At 44.5% G+C, this 11,886-nt stretch overlaps 1 long non-coding RNA gene across 1 annotated transcript; it reads left to right on the top strand.

Moving 5' to 3' along the window:
• Positions 1 to 1,222: 1,222 nt before the first annotated feature.
• LOC143793787 (uncharacterized) lies at positions 1,223 to 1,933 on the top strand. The gene is made up of 3 exons (XR_013220262.1): positions 1,223 to 1,321; positions 1,433 to 1,464; positions 1,754 to 1,933. It is a non-coding gene; the product is annotated as an uncharacterized LOC143793787 (long non-coding RNA).
• The last annotated feature ends 9,953 nt before the right edge of the window (positions 1,934 to 11,886 follow it).

Here is an 11,886-nt window from a genome sequence, read left to right on the forward strand (position 1 = left end):
ACTACATCTCTGCAGTGATTTGTTTGAGCTTGCAAGTTTGTTAACAAATACGCTTTTGCCACAAAATGGCGGCTAACAATAGGAAAAAGCATACGGCCCTTCCCATCTACAAAATGGCTGCTAACAATAGGAAAAAGCCCACGGCCCATCCCATCCACAAAATGGCGGCTAACAATAGGAAAAAGCATACAGCCCTTCCCATCTACAAAATGGCTGCTAACAATAGGAAAAAGCCCACGGCCCATCCACAAAATGGCGGCTAACAATAGGAAAACGCATACGGCCCTTCCCATCTACAAAATGGCTGCTAACAATAGGAAAAAGCCCATGGCCCATCCCATCCACAAAATGGCGGCTAACAATAGGAAAAAGCCCACGGCCCATCCCATCCACAATATGGCGGCTAACAATAGAAAAAAGCATGCGGCCCTTCCCATCTACAAAATGGCTGCTAACAATAGGAAAAAGCCCACGGCCCATCCCATCCACAAAATGGCGGCTAACAATAGGAAAAAGCATATGGCCCTTCCCATCTACAAAATGGCTGCTAACAATAGGAAAAAGCCCACAGCCCATCCCATCCACAAAATGGAGGCTAACAATAGGAAAAAGCATACAGCCCTTCCCATCTACAAAATGGCTGCTAACAATAGGAAAAAGCCCACGACCCATCCCATCCACAAAATGGCGGCTAACAATAGGAAAAAGCATACGGCCCTTCCCATCTACAAAATGGCTGCTAACAATAGGAAAAAGCCCACGGTCCATCCCATCCACAAAATGACGGCTAACAATAGGAAAAAGCATGCGGCCTTTCCCATCTACAAAATGGCTGCTAACAATAGGGAAAAGCCCACGGCCCATCACTTTCTTGCTTGCTGTAACTTAACTTTTTCTTTCTTTTTTCCAGATGTCTGCCAATGACCAGGACTGTGTTCGGGCACTCATCGAAATGTACCGCTCCCTGCCCTGCTTGTGGAAGATAAAGTCTGCGGATTACAGCAACCACTACAAAAAGAAAGCAGCGTATGAGAAGATGGTGGCCATCTACAAGGAGCATCATCCCACTGAGACGGTGGATGAAAACATTGTGCGGAAGAAGATTCAGGCTCTCCGCACAGTGTACAAAAAAGAACTGAACAAGGTGGAAAAGTCCATGAAGTCTGGGGCCGGAACCGACGACATTTATGCACCCAAGTTGTGGTACTATGACCTGCTGGAGTTCACTCGTGACCAGGAAATCCCTCGCCCGTGCCATACTGTCACAAGCCTTTGTGCGCCATCTGCCGAAGAGATCCTGCCCGAGTCTCCTGACGAGCATGTAAGTACCCCCTAGCTTCCCTTCTTGTAGCATGCCGTGTGTCTTGTATGTTTATGAGACTGCACGGTTTCCAATAATAATGATTCACGTTATTCATGTTTAATCCCCCAGATAATAACAGTTGCCACTTCCTGTTGAGATAAGTATGTCCAAACAGTCCTTCCCCTCCTTTAAATGCTGTCTTATTATTTCAAAAGTCTATAACATATAGAAAAATAAATTTAAATATTGTGTCTTCCGCACATTCGTACAGTATAGCCGGCCAAAGTAGTTCAGCCCAGCTCTGTAACCCCTGTGGTTTGCTACCTAGATAACTGTTCCTCATAGCTTCCCACGGACGGGCATAGAGGTGTTGGGGAGGTGGGGGCTCTCTAGGGCTGATTTGTTTGTATGTTATTGACTTTTTCTTTTTTTTTTTTCCTGTACTCGCAGGTGCCTCCGCAGCAGCTGGAAACACCAGAAGGGAACGATGACCAGACCCCTCAGTCCTCCATAAGCCCGTGTCTCGAGGAGCAGACACGTCCACAGCGGCCATCTCGCAAAAGAAAGGTGACTGCGGGCACACCTGTGGATCTCCTGGCACTGACCAACAACATCTTGACCCAGCATGCCACAACCCAGCTCACTTGATTCCCATCCATGGTTGCGGAACGGTAAAACCGATTGGACGTTACCCAGCGAACTCACGTGGAGAGATTAATGTTTGACGTTTTGAACACGGCAGCCGCTGGAAAACTGAGCGACACATCAACGGTGACCATCAGCGACCGTCAGCCCAGTGGCCAGTTTTATTGAGGACACCACCAGGAGCCCATGCACACCACTCCTGTCCGCAGACCTGGCCCACATCATTCGCAGTTCCGGACACCACCTCCACCCCCTTCTTTTGGTGACTTTTCACAAGGACCTCCTACGGCCACACACCAGTACAGCGAGATGGACACCTACTATCAACATCTGTAGGGTTCTTGTCTTGAAAACAATAGAGACTTCTGTTTCATAAGCTCCGTAATCCCTTATGCATACTCCCCTGCACTCACTGCCCGGCGCCCGCTCCGTAATCCCCTATGCCTACGCAGCATCAACAGTAAAAATATGTCATGTCAATAAAAAAACAAACAAAAAAAACTGCTATCACACCAGCTATACTCACCCTCTATCGCCTTTCCCGCTCCCGGGACCGCTCCATTGCAAGTGGCAGCTTACGGTCCCAGGGAAAGGCGGGGAGGGTGAGTATAGTGGACTTCAACGGGACTTCAGAAGGTGAGTAGATAAATATATTTATATGTTAATAAACAAGTCCGATTACTCCCTCCCCTACTCCGTAATCCCCTATGCAGCATCAACAGTAAAAATATGTCATGTCAATAAAAAAAAACAAAAAAAACAAACCTGCTATCACACCTGCTATACTCACCCTCCGTCGCCTTTCCCGCTCCCAGGACCGCTCCATTGCAAGCGGCAGCTTACGGTCCCAGGGAAAGGCAGCAGAGGGTGAGTATAGCAGGACTTCAACGGGACTTCGGAAAGTGAGTAGATAAATATATTTATATGTTAATAAACAAGTCCGATTACTCCCTCCCCTACTCCGTAATCCCCTATGCAGCATCAACAGTAAAAATATGTCATGTCAATAAAAAAAAACAAAAACAAACCTGCTATCACACCTGCTATACTCACCCTCCGTCACCTTTCCCACTCCCGGGACCGCTCCATTGCAAGCGGCAGCTTACGGTCCCAGGGAAAGGCGGCGGAGGGTGAGTATAGCAGGACTTCAACGGGACTTCGGAAAGTGAGTAGATAAATATATTTATATGTTAATAAACAAGTCCGATTACTCCCTCCCCTACTCCGTAATCCCCTATGCAGCATCAACAGTAAAAATATGTCATGTTAATAAAAAAACAAAAAAAAACAAAACAAACCTGCTATCACACCTGCTATACTCACCCTCCGTCGCCTTTCCCGCTCCCGGGATCGCTCCATTGCAAGCGGCAGCTTACGGTCCCAGGGAAAGGTGGCGAAGGGTGAGTATAGCAGGACTTCAACGGGACTTCGGAAGGTGAGTAGATAAATATATTTATATGTTAATAAACAAGTCCGATTACTCCCTCCCCTACTCCGTAATCCCCTATGCAGCATCAACTGTAAAAATATGTCATGTCAATAAAAAAACAAAACAAACAAACCTGCTATCACACCTGCTATACTCACCCTCCGTCGCCTTTCCCGCTCCCGGGACCGCTCCATTGCAAGCGGCAGCTTACGGTCCCAGGGAAAGGCGGCGGAGGGTGAGTATAGCAGGACTTCAACGGGACTTCGGAAGGTGAGTAGATAAATATATTTATATGTTAATAAACAAGTCCGATTACTCCCTCCCCAACTCCGTAATCCCCTATGCAGCATCAACAGTAAAAATATGTCATGTTAATAAAAAAAACAAAAAACAAAAAAAACAAACCTGCTATCACACCTGCTATACTCACCCTCCGTCGCCTTTCCCGCTCCCGGGACCGCTCCATTGCAAGCGGCGGCTTACGGTCCCAGGGAAAGGTGGCGAAGGGTGAGTATAGCAGGACTTCAACGGGACTTCGGAAGGTGAGTAGATAAATATATTTATATGTTAATAAACAAGTCCGATTACTCCCTCCCCTACTCCGTAATCCCCTATGCAGCATCAACAGTAAAAATATGTCATGTCAATAAAAAAACAAAACAAACAAACCTGCTATCACACCTGCTATACTCACCCTCCGTCGCCTTTCCCACTCCCGGGACCACTCCATTGCAAGCGGCAGCTTATGGTCCCAGGCAAAGGCAGCGGAGGGTGAGTATAGCGGGACTTCAACGGGACTTCGGAAGGTGAGTAGATAAATATATTTATATGTTAATAAACAAGTCCGATTACTCCCTCCCCTACTCCATAACCCCCTATGCAGCATCAACAGTAAAAATATGTCATGTCAAAAATAATATTTATTTTTTAAGTCTCTATACTACGTGGCTCTGTGGCTGGGCAATAAACTACGTCGCTGGGCAATATACTACGTGGCTGGGCAATATGCTACGTAGCTGGGCAATATACTATGTGGCTGGGCAATATACTACATGGATGGGCGATATACCACGTGGACATGCATATTCTAGAATACCCGATGCGTTAGAATCAGGTCACCATCTAATATATATATATATATATATATATATATATATATATATATATATATATATATATATATATATATATATATATATATACACTATGTTCGAAATTATTATGCAACTGACATTTTTCTCGGATTTTCCTAAATGATCGGTGCAAATGACAGTCAGTCTAATAAAAGCCATCACCCGTTAGAGTATACATCGAATTTTATTGAAGAAACCTCCCAATGATAACAGTATAATCTCCAAAATGAATAAAAACTTAAAATGCACTGTTCCAAATTATTAGGCACAGTAGAATTTCTAAACATTTGATATGTTTTAAAGAACTGAAAATGCTCATTTGTGGAATTTGCAGCATTAGGAGGTCACATTAACTGAACAAAAAAGCTATTTAACTCCAAAACATCCTAACAGACCAAGTTATATGTTTACATAGGAACCTGTTATGGACTGGTAATTTAGGAGCGACATGAGACTAGCTCTGGGCAGGTGGTAACTATACAGATCGCAGTCCCTGATCTTAACACAACACTAGCAGTAGCCGTGGAATGTTCCTGTCACTCCCTGGACATCTCGTCACAGCCGGAGAACTAGCTACCCCTAAAGGTAGAAACAGGAAAGCTATCTTGCCTCAGAGAAAATCCCCAAAGGATAGGACAGCCCCCACAAATATTGGCTGTGAGAGGAGAAGGAAATGACATACGTAGTATGAAACAAGATTCAGCAAAGGAGGCCAATTCTAGCTAGATAGACAGTAAGGAAAGAAACACTGTGCGGTCAGTAATAAAAACTAGAAAAAGTCCACCGCAGAGATATGCAAAAATCTCCACACCTGACTAAAGGTGTGGAGGGCAAAATCTGCAGCCCAGAGCTTCCAGCTTAGCTAAATAGATACATACTGATAAGCTGGACAAATGAACAAAACATAAATGTGCTGAACAATAAGTCCACAACAAGTGGACTGCAAAAGGACAAGCAAAGACTTAACTTAGGGTACTGTCACACAGTGCAATTTTGATCGCTACGACGGCACGATTCGTGACGTTCTAGCGATATCGTTACGATCTCGCAGTGTCTGACGCGCTACTGCGATCAGGGACCCTGCTGAGAATCGTACGTCGTAGCAGATCGTTTGAAACTTTCTTTCATCGCTGGATCTCCCGCTGTCATCGCTGGATCGTTGTGTGTGACAGCGATCCAGCGATGCGTTCGCTGGTAACCAGGGTAAACATCGGGTTACTAAGCGCAGGGCCGCGCTTAGTAACCCGATGTTTACCGTGGTTACCAGCGTAAAAGTAAAAAAAAAAAAACCGTACATACTCACCATCTGATGTCCGTCAGGTCCCTTGCCGTCCGCTTCCCGCTCTGACTGTCTGCCGGCCGGAAAGTGAGAGCAGATCACAGCGGTGACGTCACTGCTGTGCTGTGCTCTCACTGTACGGTGGCACTCAGTCACAGCAGGAAGCAGATGGCAAGGGACCTGACGGACATCAGATGGTGAGTATGTACGTTTTTTTTTTTTTTACTTTTACGCTGGTAACCACGGTAAACATCGGGTTACTAAGCGCGGCCCTGCGCTTAGTAACCCGATGTTTACCCTGGTTACCCGGGGACTTCGGCATCGCTCCAGCGCCGTGATTGCAAAGTGTGACCGCAGTCTACGACGCTGGAGCGATAATCATACGACGCTGCAACGTCACGAATCGTGCCGTCGTAGCGATCAAAATTGCACTGTGTGACAGTACCCTTAGCTGAACGGGTCAGAGTGTCAGGGAAATCCAAGAGCCGTGCCTCCAGGCAAGAACAATTGGCAACTGGCATTGATTGAGGGATAACAACAAAAACAAAAAGTTCTCGCCCTCTGGGACAGGACCAAATTGAGTGTGTAGTAAATCTCAGGGTATGTTCACACATGCCGTATTTGCAGCGTAATGACCGTCCGTTCTCCGACCTCTTCTATCCACAGAATCGGCCACCGTGAGAGAGCTGCTGGTGAAGCAAAAGTGGCTGGAGGGGACAGCAGCGCGCCTGCTGGAACAAGTAAAGCAGCAGGGCCGCACGCTGCAACACCTCTTGGGCCGTGGGAGGCTGTAATTTTTTTAATTTTTGTTATTGTTTGTAAATCGTTTACAAAAACAAAAAAAGTTAATATTACCAGTTTTCCATCCAAAAAAAAATTTCTTATTACCGTTATGTTGTGTGCTGTTTTAATTAACTAGCGGAGCAGGCCAGGGCCAGCCAAGCCAAGGCAGACACAAAAGAGTTGGTTTACCTTTCCATATAGTGTGCACACAAAATGGCAGCCAGCGCAATAGAGTTTGCTAACCGCATCCTAAAGTGCCTCCATCTTGTGCGTCCGCTTGCCAGATGCACAAGATGGCTGCCAGACATGTTTTATACATCATTTTAACGTGCACGTAGATAAGCACTGCTGCATAGCCATAACTATACACAGAAGAAACAAATAACAACTCAAAGATATTTCATACCGTTGATGAGCAAGAAAAGAACCTATGAAGACGCCTGCAGTATACTGAGTACTGCGTTCCGGACAGAACGTTCACGGGTGAAGAGGATCGTAGCTGGCGGAGGATCGTTCTGGACAGGATGCTGGAAAGACAGAACTGAAGGCAGAAGAACTTGAAGACGCAGCTCTCAAACAATATGGAATCAATCGCTGTAGAGTCGCGGTTTATATTCCGGGACGCCGGGATATCACATCCTGGGTGTCACCCTGTGGAGAAACACGCCTATCTGGCTACACTGCAATTTGTCAGATCGTTACACCCCAGCTGTTTGACATGGAGCTAACAACCAGCGAGAACGATAAGTGAGTCGCTGTTACGTCACTGGATCGCTCCTGCATCGTTCGGGAGTTGGTGTGTTTGACGTCTCTACAGCGACCTAAACAGCGACGCTCCAGCGATCTAGGTTTGGTCGGATCATTGTCTATATCACTGCAGCGTCCTTGAGTGTGACGGTACCCTAAAGGAAACCTGTCAGCAGGATTGTACACAGTAATCTATAGTGTCCGGTTGGCATCGTTATACTGATTAAAATGATACCTTGGCTGATGAAATCCGTCTTGTGGTTGTTGTTTAATCTTTATTTTCAGCTTAGCGTTAATGATATGCTCGTGCTCCAGGGCTGCCTGTGTGGAGGTCTTCATGTGGTGCTCTGCTTAGTTATTCATAATAAAGACTGCTGACAGGTCACTGTAGCCAGCCCTCGATCCCGCAGTTGTGATAATGTAAAAGAATGTTTCCTCCTACTCATGCCAAAACTAAGAACTTAATCTCCCGCATCTCCAATCTGTTGGCCATGGAAATGCTGCCTTTCTGCCTGCTGGATACAGGTCCACTGTGGGTGAATTGATCACCTACTGTACTAGTATTTTTAATTTTTTTTTTACCATTAGTGGTCTACCAAACTGATATTTGTGCCACATGAGTGTGACTGAGCAAAAAAGCAGTTTGAACTGTTGCATGAGGTATCAGGGTTCCCAGCAAAGCAGGTGTACACCAGGACCTCACCCACCTCGTCTTAATTTAAACTTAAATTCAAAGCTCTAAATACTAGCCCAGACCCTGATACCTCAGGCATGGCCTATGGCTAACTTCTGCTGTGCCATTATCAAATTTATACTCTGGGTCAATTAATGTCACTTTTCCTGGTGCCTGCCCCTAATTATTGGAAATGTTTGGACTCCAAGTTGGAGCTCCATCATTTGTGTTGCATGAATTTGTCAGGGCTCACAGAGCACCAGGCCTACACTTGTCACTCATCCACCTGTTACTGATGAATGCTTAGACTAGAAATGCTGGTCCAATCCCTGTCCCAGGCCCTGTGCCGTGCATCCATACTGCACAATTATACTATTTGTACTCTGGGTCAATTGATGCCACTTTACCTTGTGTTTGCCCCTAATTTGAACCTTCCGCTGCACCGAACCTTGTTGAAAGGTTTGCTCATCTCTAATGTCCACAAGTCTTTTCTGCAAGAATACTCAAATCTTGACCAATGAGAGTTAAAGATTTAAGGAGGTAATCAGTTCTCTGGACATCTCTGCTTTTCACCTTTTAATATCAGTAACATGAAATTCCTAATACATTGCGCATTCACCGATGACTCTGAATTGCTGGACAATGTTTGAAGCTGTCTGTATGGAACCAATTTTCGTCTCTAGCTTATATGTAGTTGCCAGGCAACACATTTCAGAAAACATTAACCCTGGAAAACACAAGTAATTTTGCAGCAGATATAAAATCTTACAACTATCTCTCGGATTAAATCATCGAGAAAGTTCCCCTGTGACTGAGCAAATGCGTGAAAGTTAATCCTTACCACAGTGTTGTATTTTATGCTATGATTTATTCATATCAGATAGAGATGTACCTAGAGGTCAGACATAGGAACAGGTGCCTAGGGCACCTCCAAGTCTAGTGGGGGTGAGGTGTAATATCTCACCAAGAATCAAATGAATTACGGTAGGTAGATAGTGAGAAAAAGAGTTTAAATTGAATTTTACTGCAGTCTTGCTGCTGGCTGGATTTGTAAAATAGAGAATATTATTTGCGCATTTTGTTTTTTTGGCATACTCAGCTCATTGTGTAATGTATGCTCCATGTTGACCAACTCTGATTGCACAATATCTATAACAGCTAAGGCTACTTTCACACTAGCGTTGTTTGGCCTCCGTCACAATGTGTCGTTTTGGAGAAAAAACGCATCCTGCAAAAGTGCTTGCAGGATGCGTTTTTTCTCCATTGACTTGCATTAGCGACGCATTGCGACGGATTGCCACACGTCGCATCCGTCGTGCGACGGATGCGTCGTGCTTTGGCTGACCGTCGGCACAAAAAAACGTTACATGTAACTTTTTTTGTGCCGACGGTCCGCCATTTCCGACCGCGCATGCGCGGCCGGAACTACGCCCCCTCCTCCCCGGACCTTACAATGGGGCAGCGGATGCGTTGAAAAACTGCATCTGCTGCCCCTGTTGTGCGGCGCTTGCACAGTATGCGTCAGTACGTCGGGCCGACGCAACGCGACGGCCCCGTACCGACGCTAGTGTGAAAGTAGCCTAAGCCTCCTATCACCTGTCCATTTATCGATTCTGATGGCTGGCCCCATTGATTCATGTGGAGTTTGTCTGGTAACTGTTTGATGTTTATTTTTAGAACAAAAGAAAAAGTTTAGCATGCAAATCCTTTCATTTTGTGTTCATAAAAAAAGGCACGAGACAGACCCCATATAAATTAGTTAGTCGCCTCTTCCATTTAAAACAGAACAAATGGACAACTGGATCGTAATTCCATTTATGTGTTCTGAGCTGAACAGACAAATGGAAACTATCAAAAGACATGTGAAGAGAACCAAAAGCACAATTCCTATGCCATTGGTAACAAAAGTGAATTCTGGAGCTAAAACATATTTGCTAACTTTTAGAGATGCCATTCTGGGATTATATTAACGTAATAAGAGAGGAAATCCAGCTCTACAAACAGATTCTTCTTCATTCAAACAAAGTTAATACCAAGAACATAGAAAGGTGGGAATGGTTGTGCAGATATCTACGCCTTTCAGGTGTAAACACATCCTTAATCTGTCCTGTTCAGAGAGCTAGATTATTACTCAATTATCCAGGCCATGGCAGAGCCTGAACGGATTGGGTTAACATCAACGGTGAGCTGGAACCCATGTCATTTATTATAATCAAGTGCATTGCAAAACATGATTCCATGTGGACCTGTTTTTCTCACTGTGCCCCTCCACATCTATTCAAGACCTCCTGAATGTTCCATTGAATTCTCGGGTCCGTTTGGTAACAGAGCATCCCAGCTTCAAACATGACAAATGCTCCTGATTTCAAGAGTTTTGCGAACTGTTACTTGCGTCCAAAGGATCTCCACTCTTACTGGGAGCCTCCTTATAGTGAGTTATAAGATGACTGATATATCACTTTATGATCAGTACATGGTCCACCACATGGGTACCCCACTGATACAAAGGATAAAACAATCCCAGTGCTAATTCAAAGCAGTTTCCACTTAACTCATTTTCTGTGCACAATGGCTCCCTGAACATTTTCTGTGCAGGCAAGTGCCGTGACCCAATACACATGAGTAGGGAACCATTACAGCAGCACTCCTGGTCACCCAGTTGTGCAGGAAAAACTTAAAAGGGAAACAACTTTAACCCCTTAACTCCCAAGGGTGGATTGCATGTTAACGACCGGGCCAATTTTTACAATTCTGACCACTGTCCCTTTATGAGGTAATAACTCTAGAACGCTTCCATGGATCCAGGTGATTCTGGCACTATTTTCTCATGACATATTTTAATTCACGTTAGTGGTAAAATTTCTTTGATATGACTTGCGTTTATTTGTGAAAAAAATGGAAATTTGGCAACATTTCTAAAAATTTTGCAATTTTCCAACTTTGAATTTTCATGCCCTTAAATCACAGAGATATGTCACACAAAATACTTAATAAGTAACATTTTCACATGTCTACTTTACATCAGCACAATTTTGGAACCAACATATTTTTTGTTAGGAAGTTATAAGGGTTAAAAGTTGACCAGCGATTTCTGATTTTTACAACACCATTTTTTTTTTAGGGACTACATCACATTTGAAGTCACTTTAAGGGGTCTATATGATAGAAAATACCCCAAAGTGACACCATTCTATAAACTGCACCCCTCATGGTGCAGGCGCCATGATGATGAGGGGATCGGCCCGGTGGTGCAGCTGTCTACCATGTTGATATGCTGATTTTACATGCAAGCTAAGTAACCCTTTGTTATTTGGATATACTCCTGATGAACCTCTTTTCATTAGAAGGGGAGAAACGCGTTGAGTAGTAAAGGGATGTATATAGATACATTTATTTAATTGTTTCTGCATAAGTTGGGAAGTTATTTAGGAGCTTGGTCAGCACAAGGATCGGAACAGATGAAATGTGGGGATAATATATGGTTATCATCTTTATGTCTATTATTCAAATTCAGGCTGTAGCCTGAGGTGTTTGGGGCTGTGTGGGTGATGCTTGACACCACAGCAAATACATTCTCCCCATTTTCACAGTAGTATCTGGTGACCGTAATAAATGTATAGCTAGACCAAGATCATACACGCTCTTTTATTTCTCTTGGTAGCATCTTTGCCTATTGTTACAGTGTTTGGTCTTAAAAATATAGTATTTTGAGAGAGAAGGGACACAGACTACCAAGTCAGTTGAGACCCTTAGATTTTAGCCAGATAGTTGACTGATATTTATGTCCCCTCAAGCTATCCATATTGAATTGATTGTGTATATGAGATTTCTCCCCTGATTCCATGAGGGTATTATAGGGATAGCAGGGCCAGTCGACGAGGAGCGGGGGCGCCA

This window comes from Ranitomeya variabilis, chromosome 1, assembly GCF_051348905.1.
Source record: "Ranitomeya variabilis isolate aRanVar5 chromosome 1, aRanVar5.hap1, whole genome shotgun sequence".
NCBI classification, from domain to species: Eukaryota; Metazoa; Chordata; class Amphibia; order Anura; family Dendrobatidae; genus Ranitomeya; species Ranitomeya variabilis.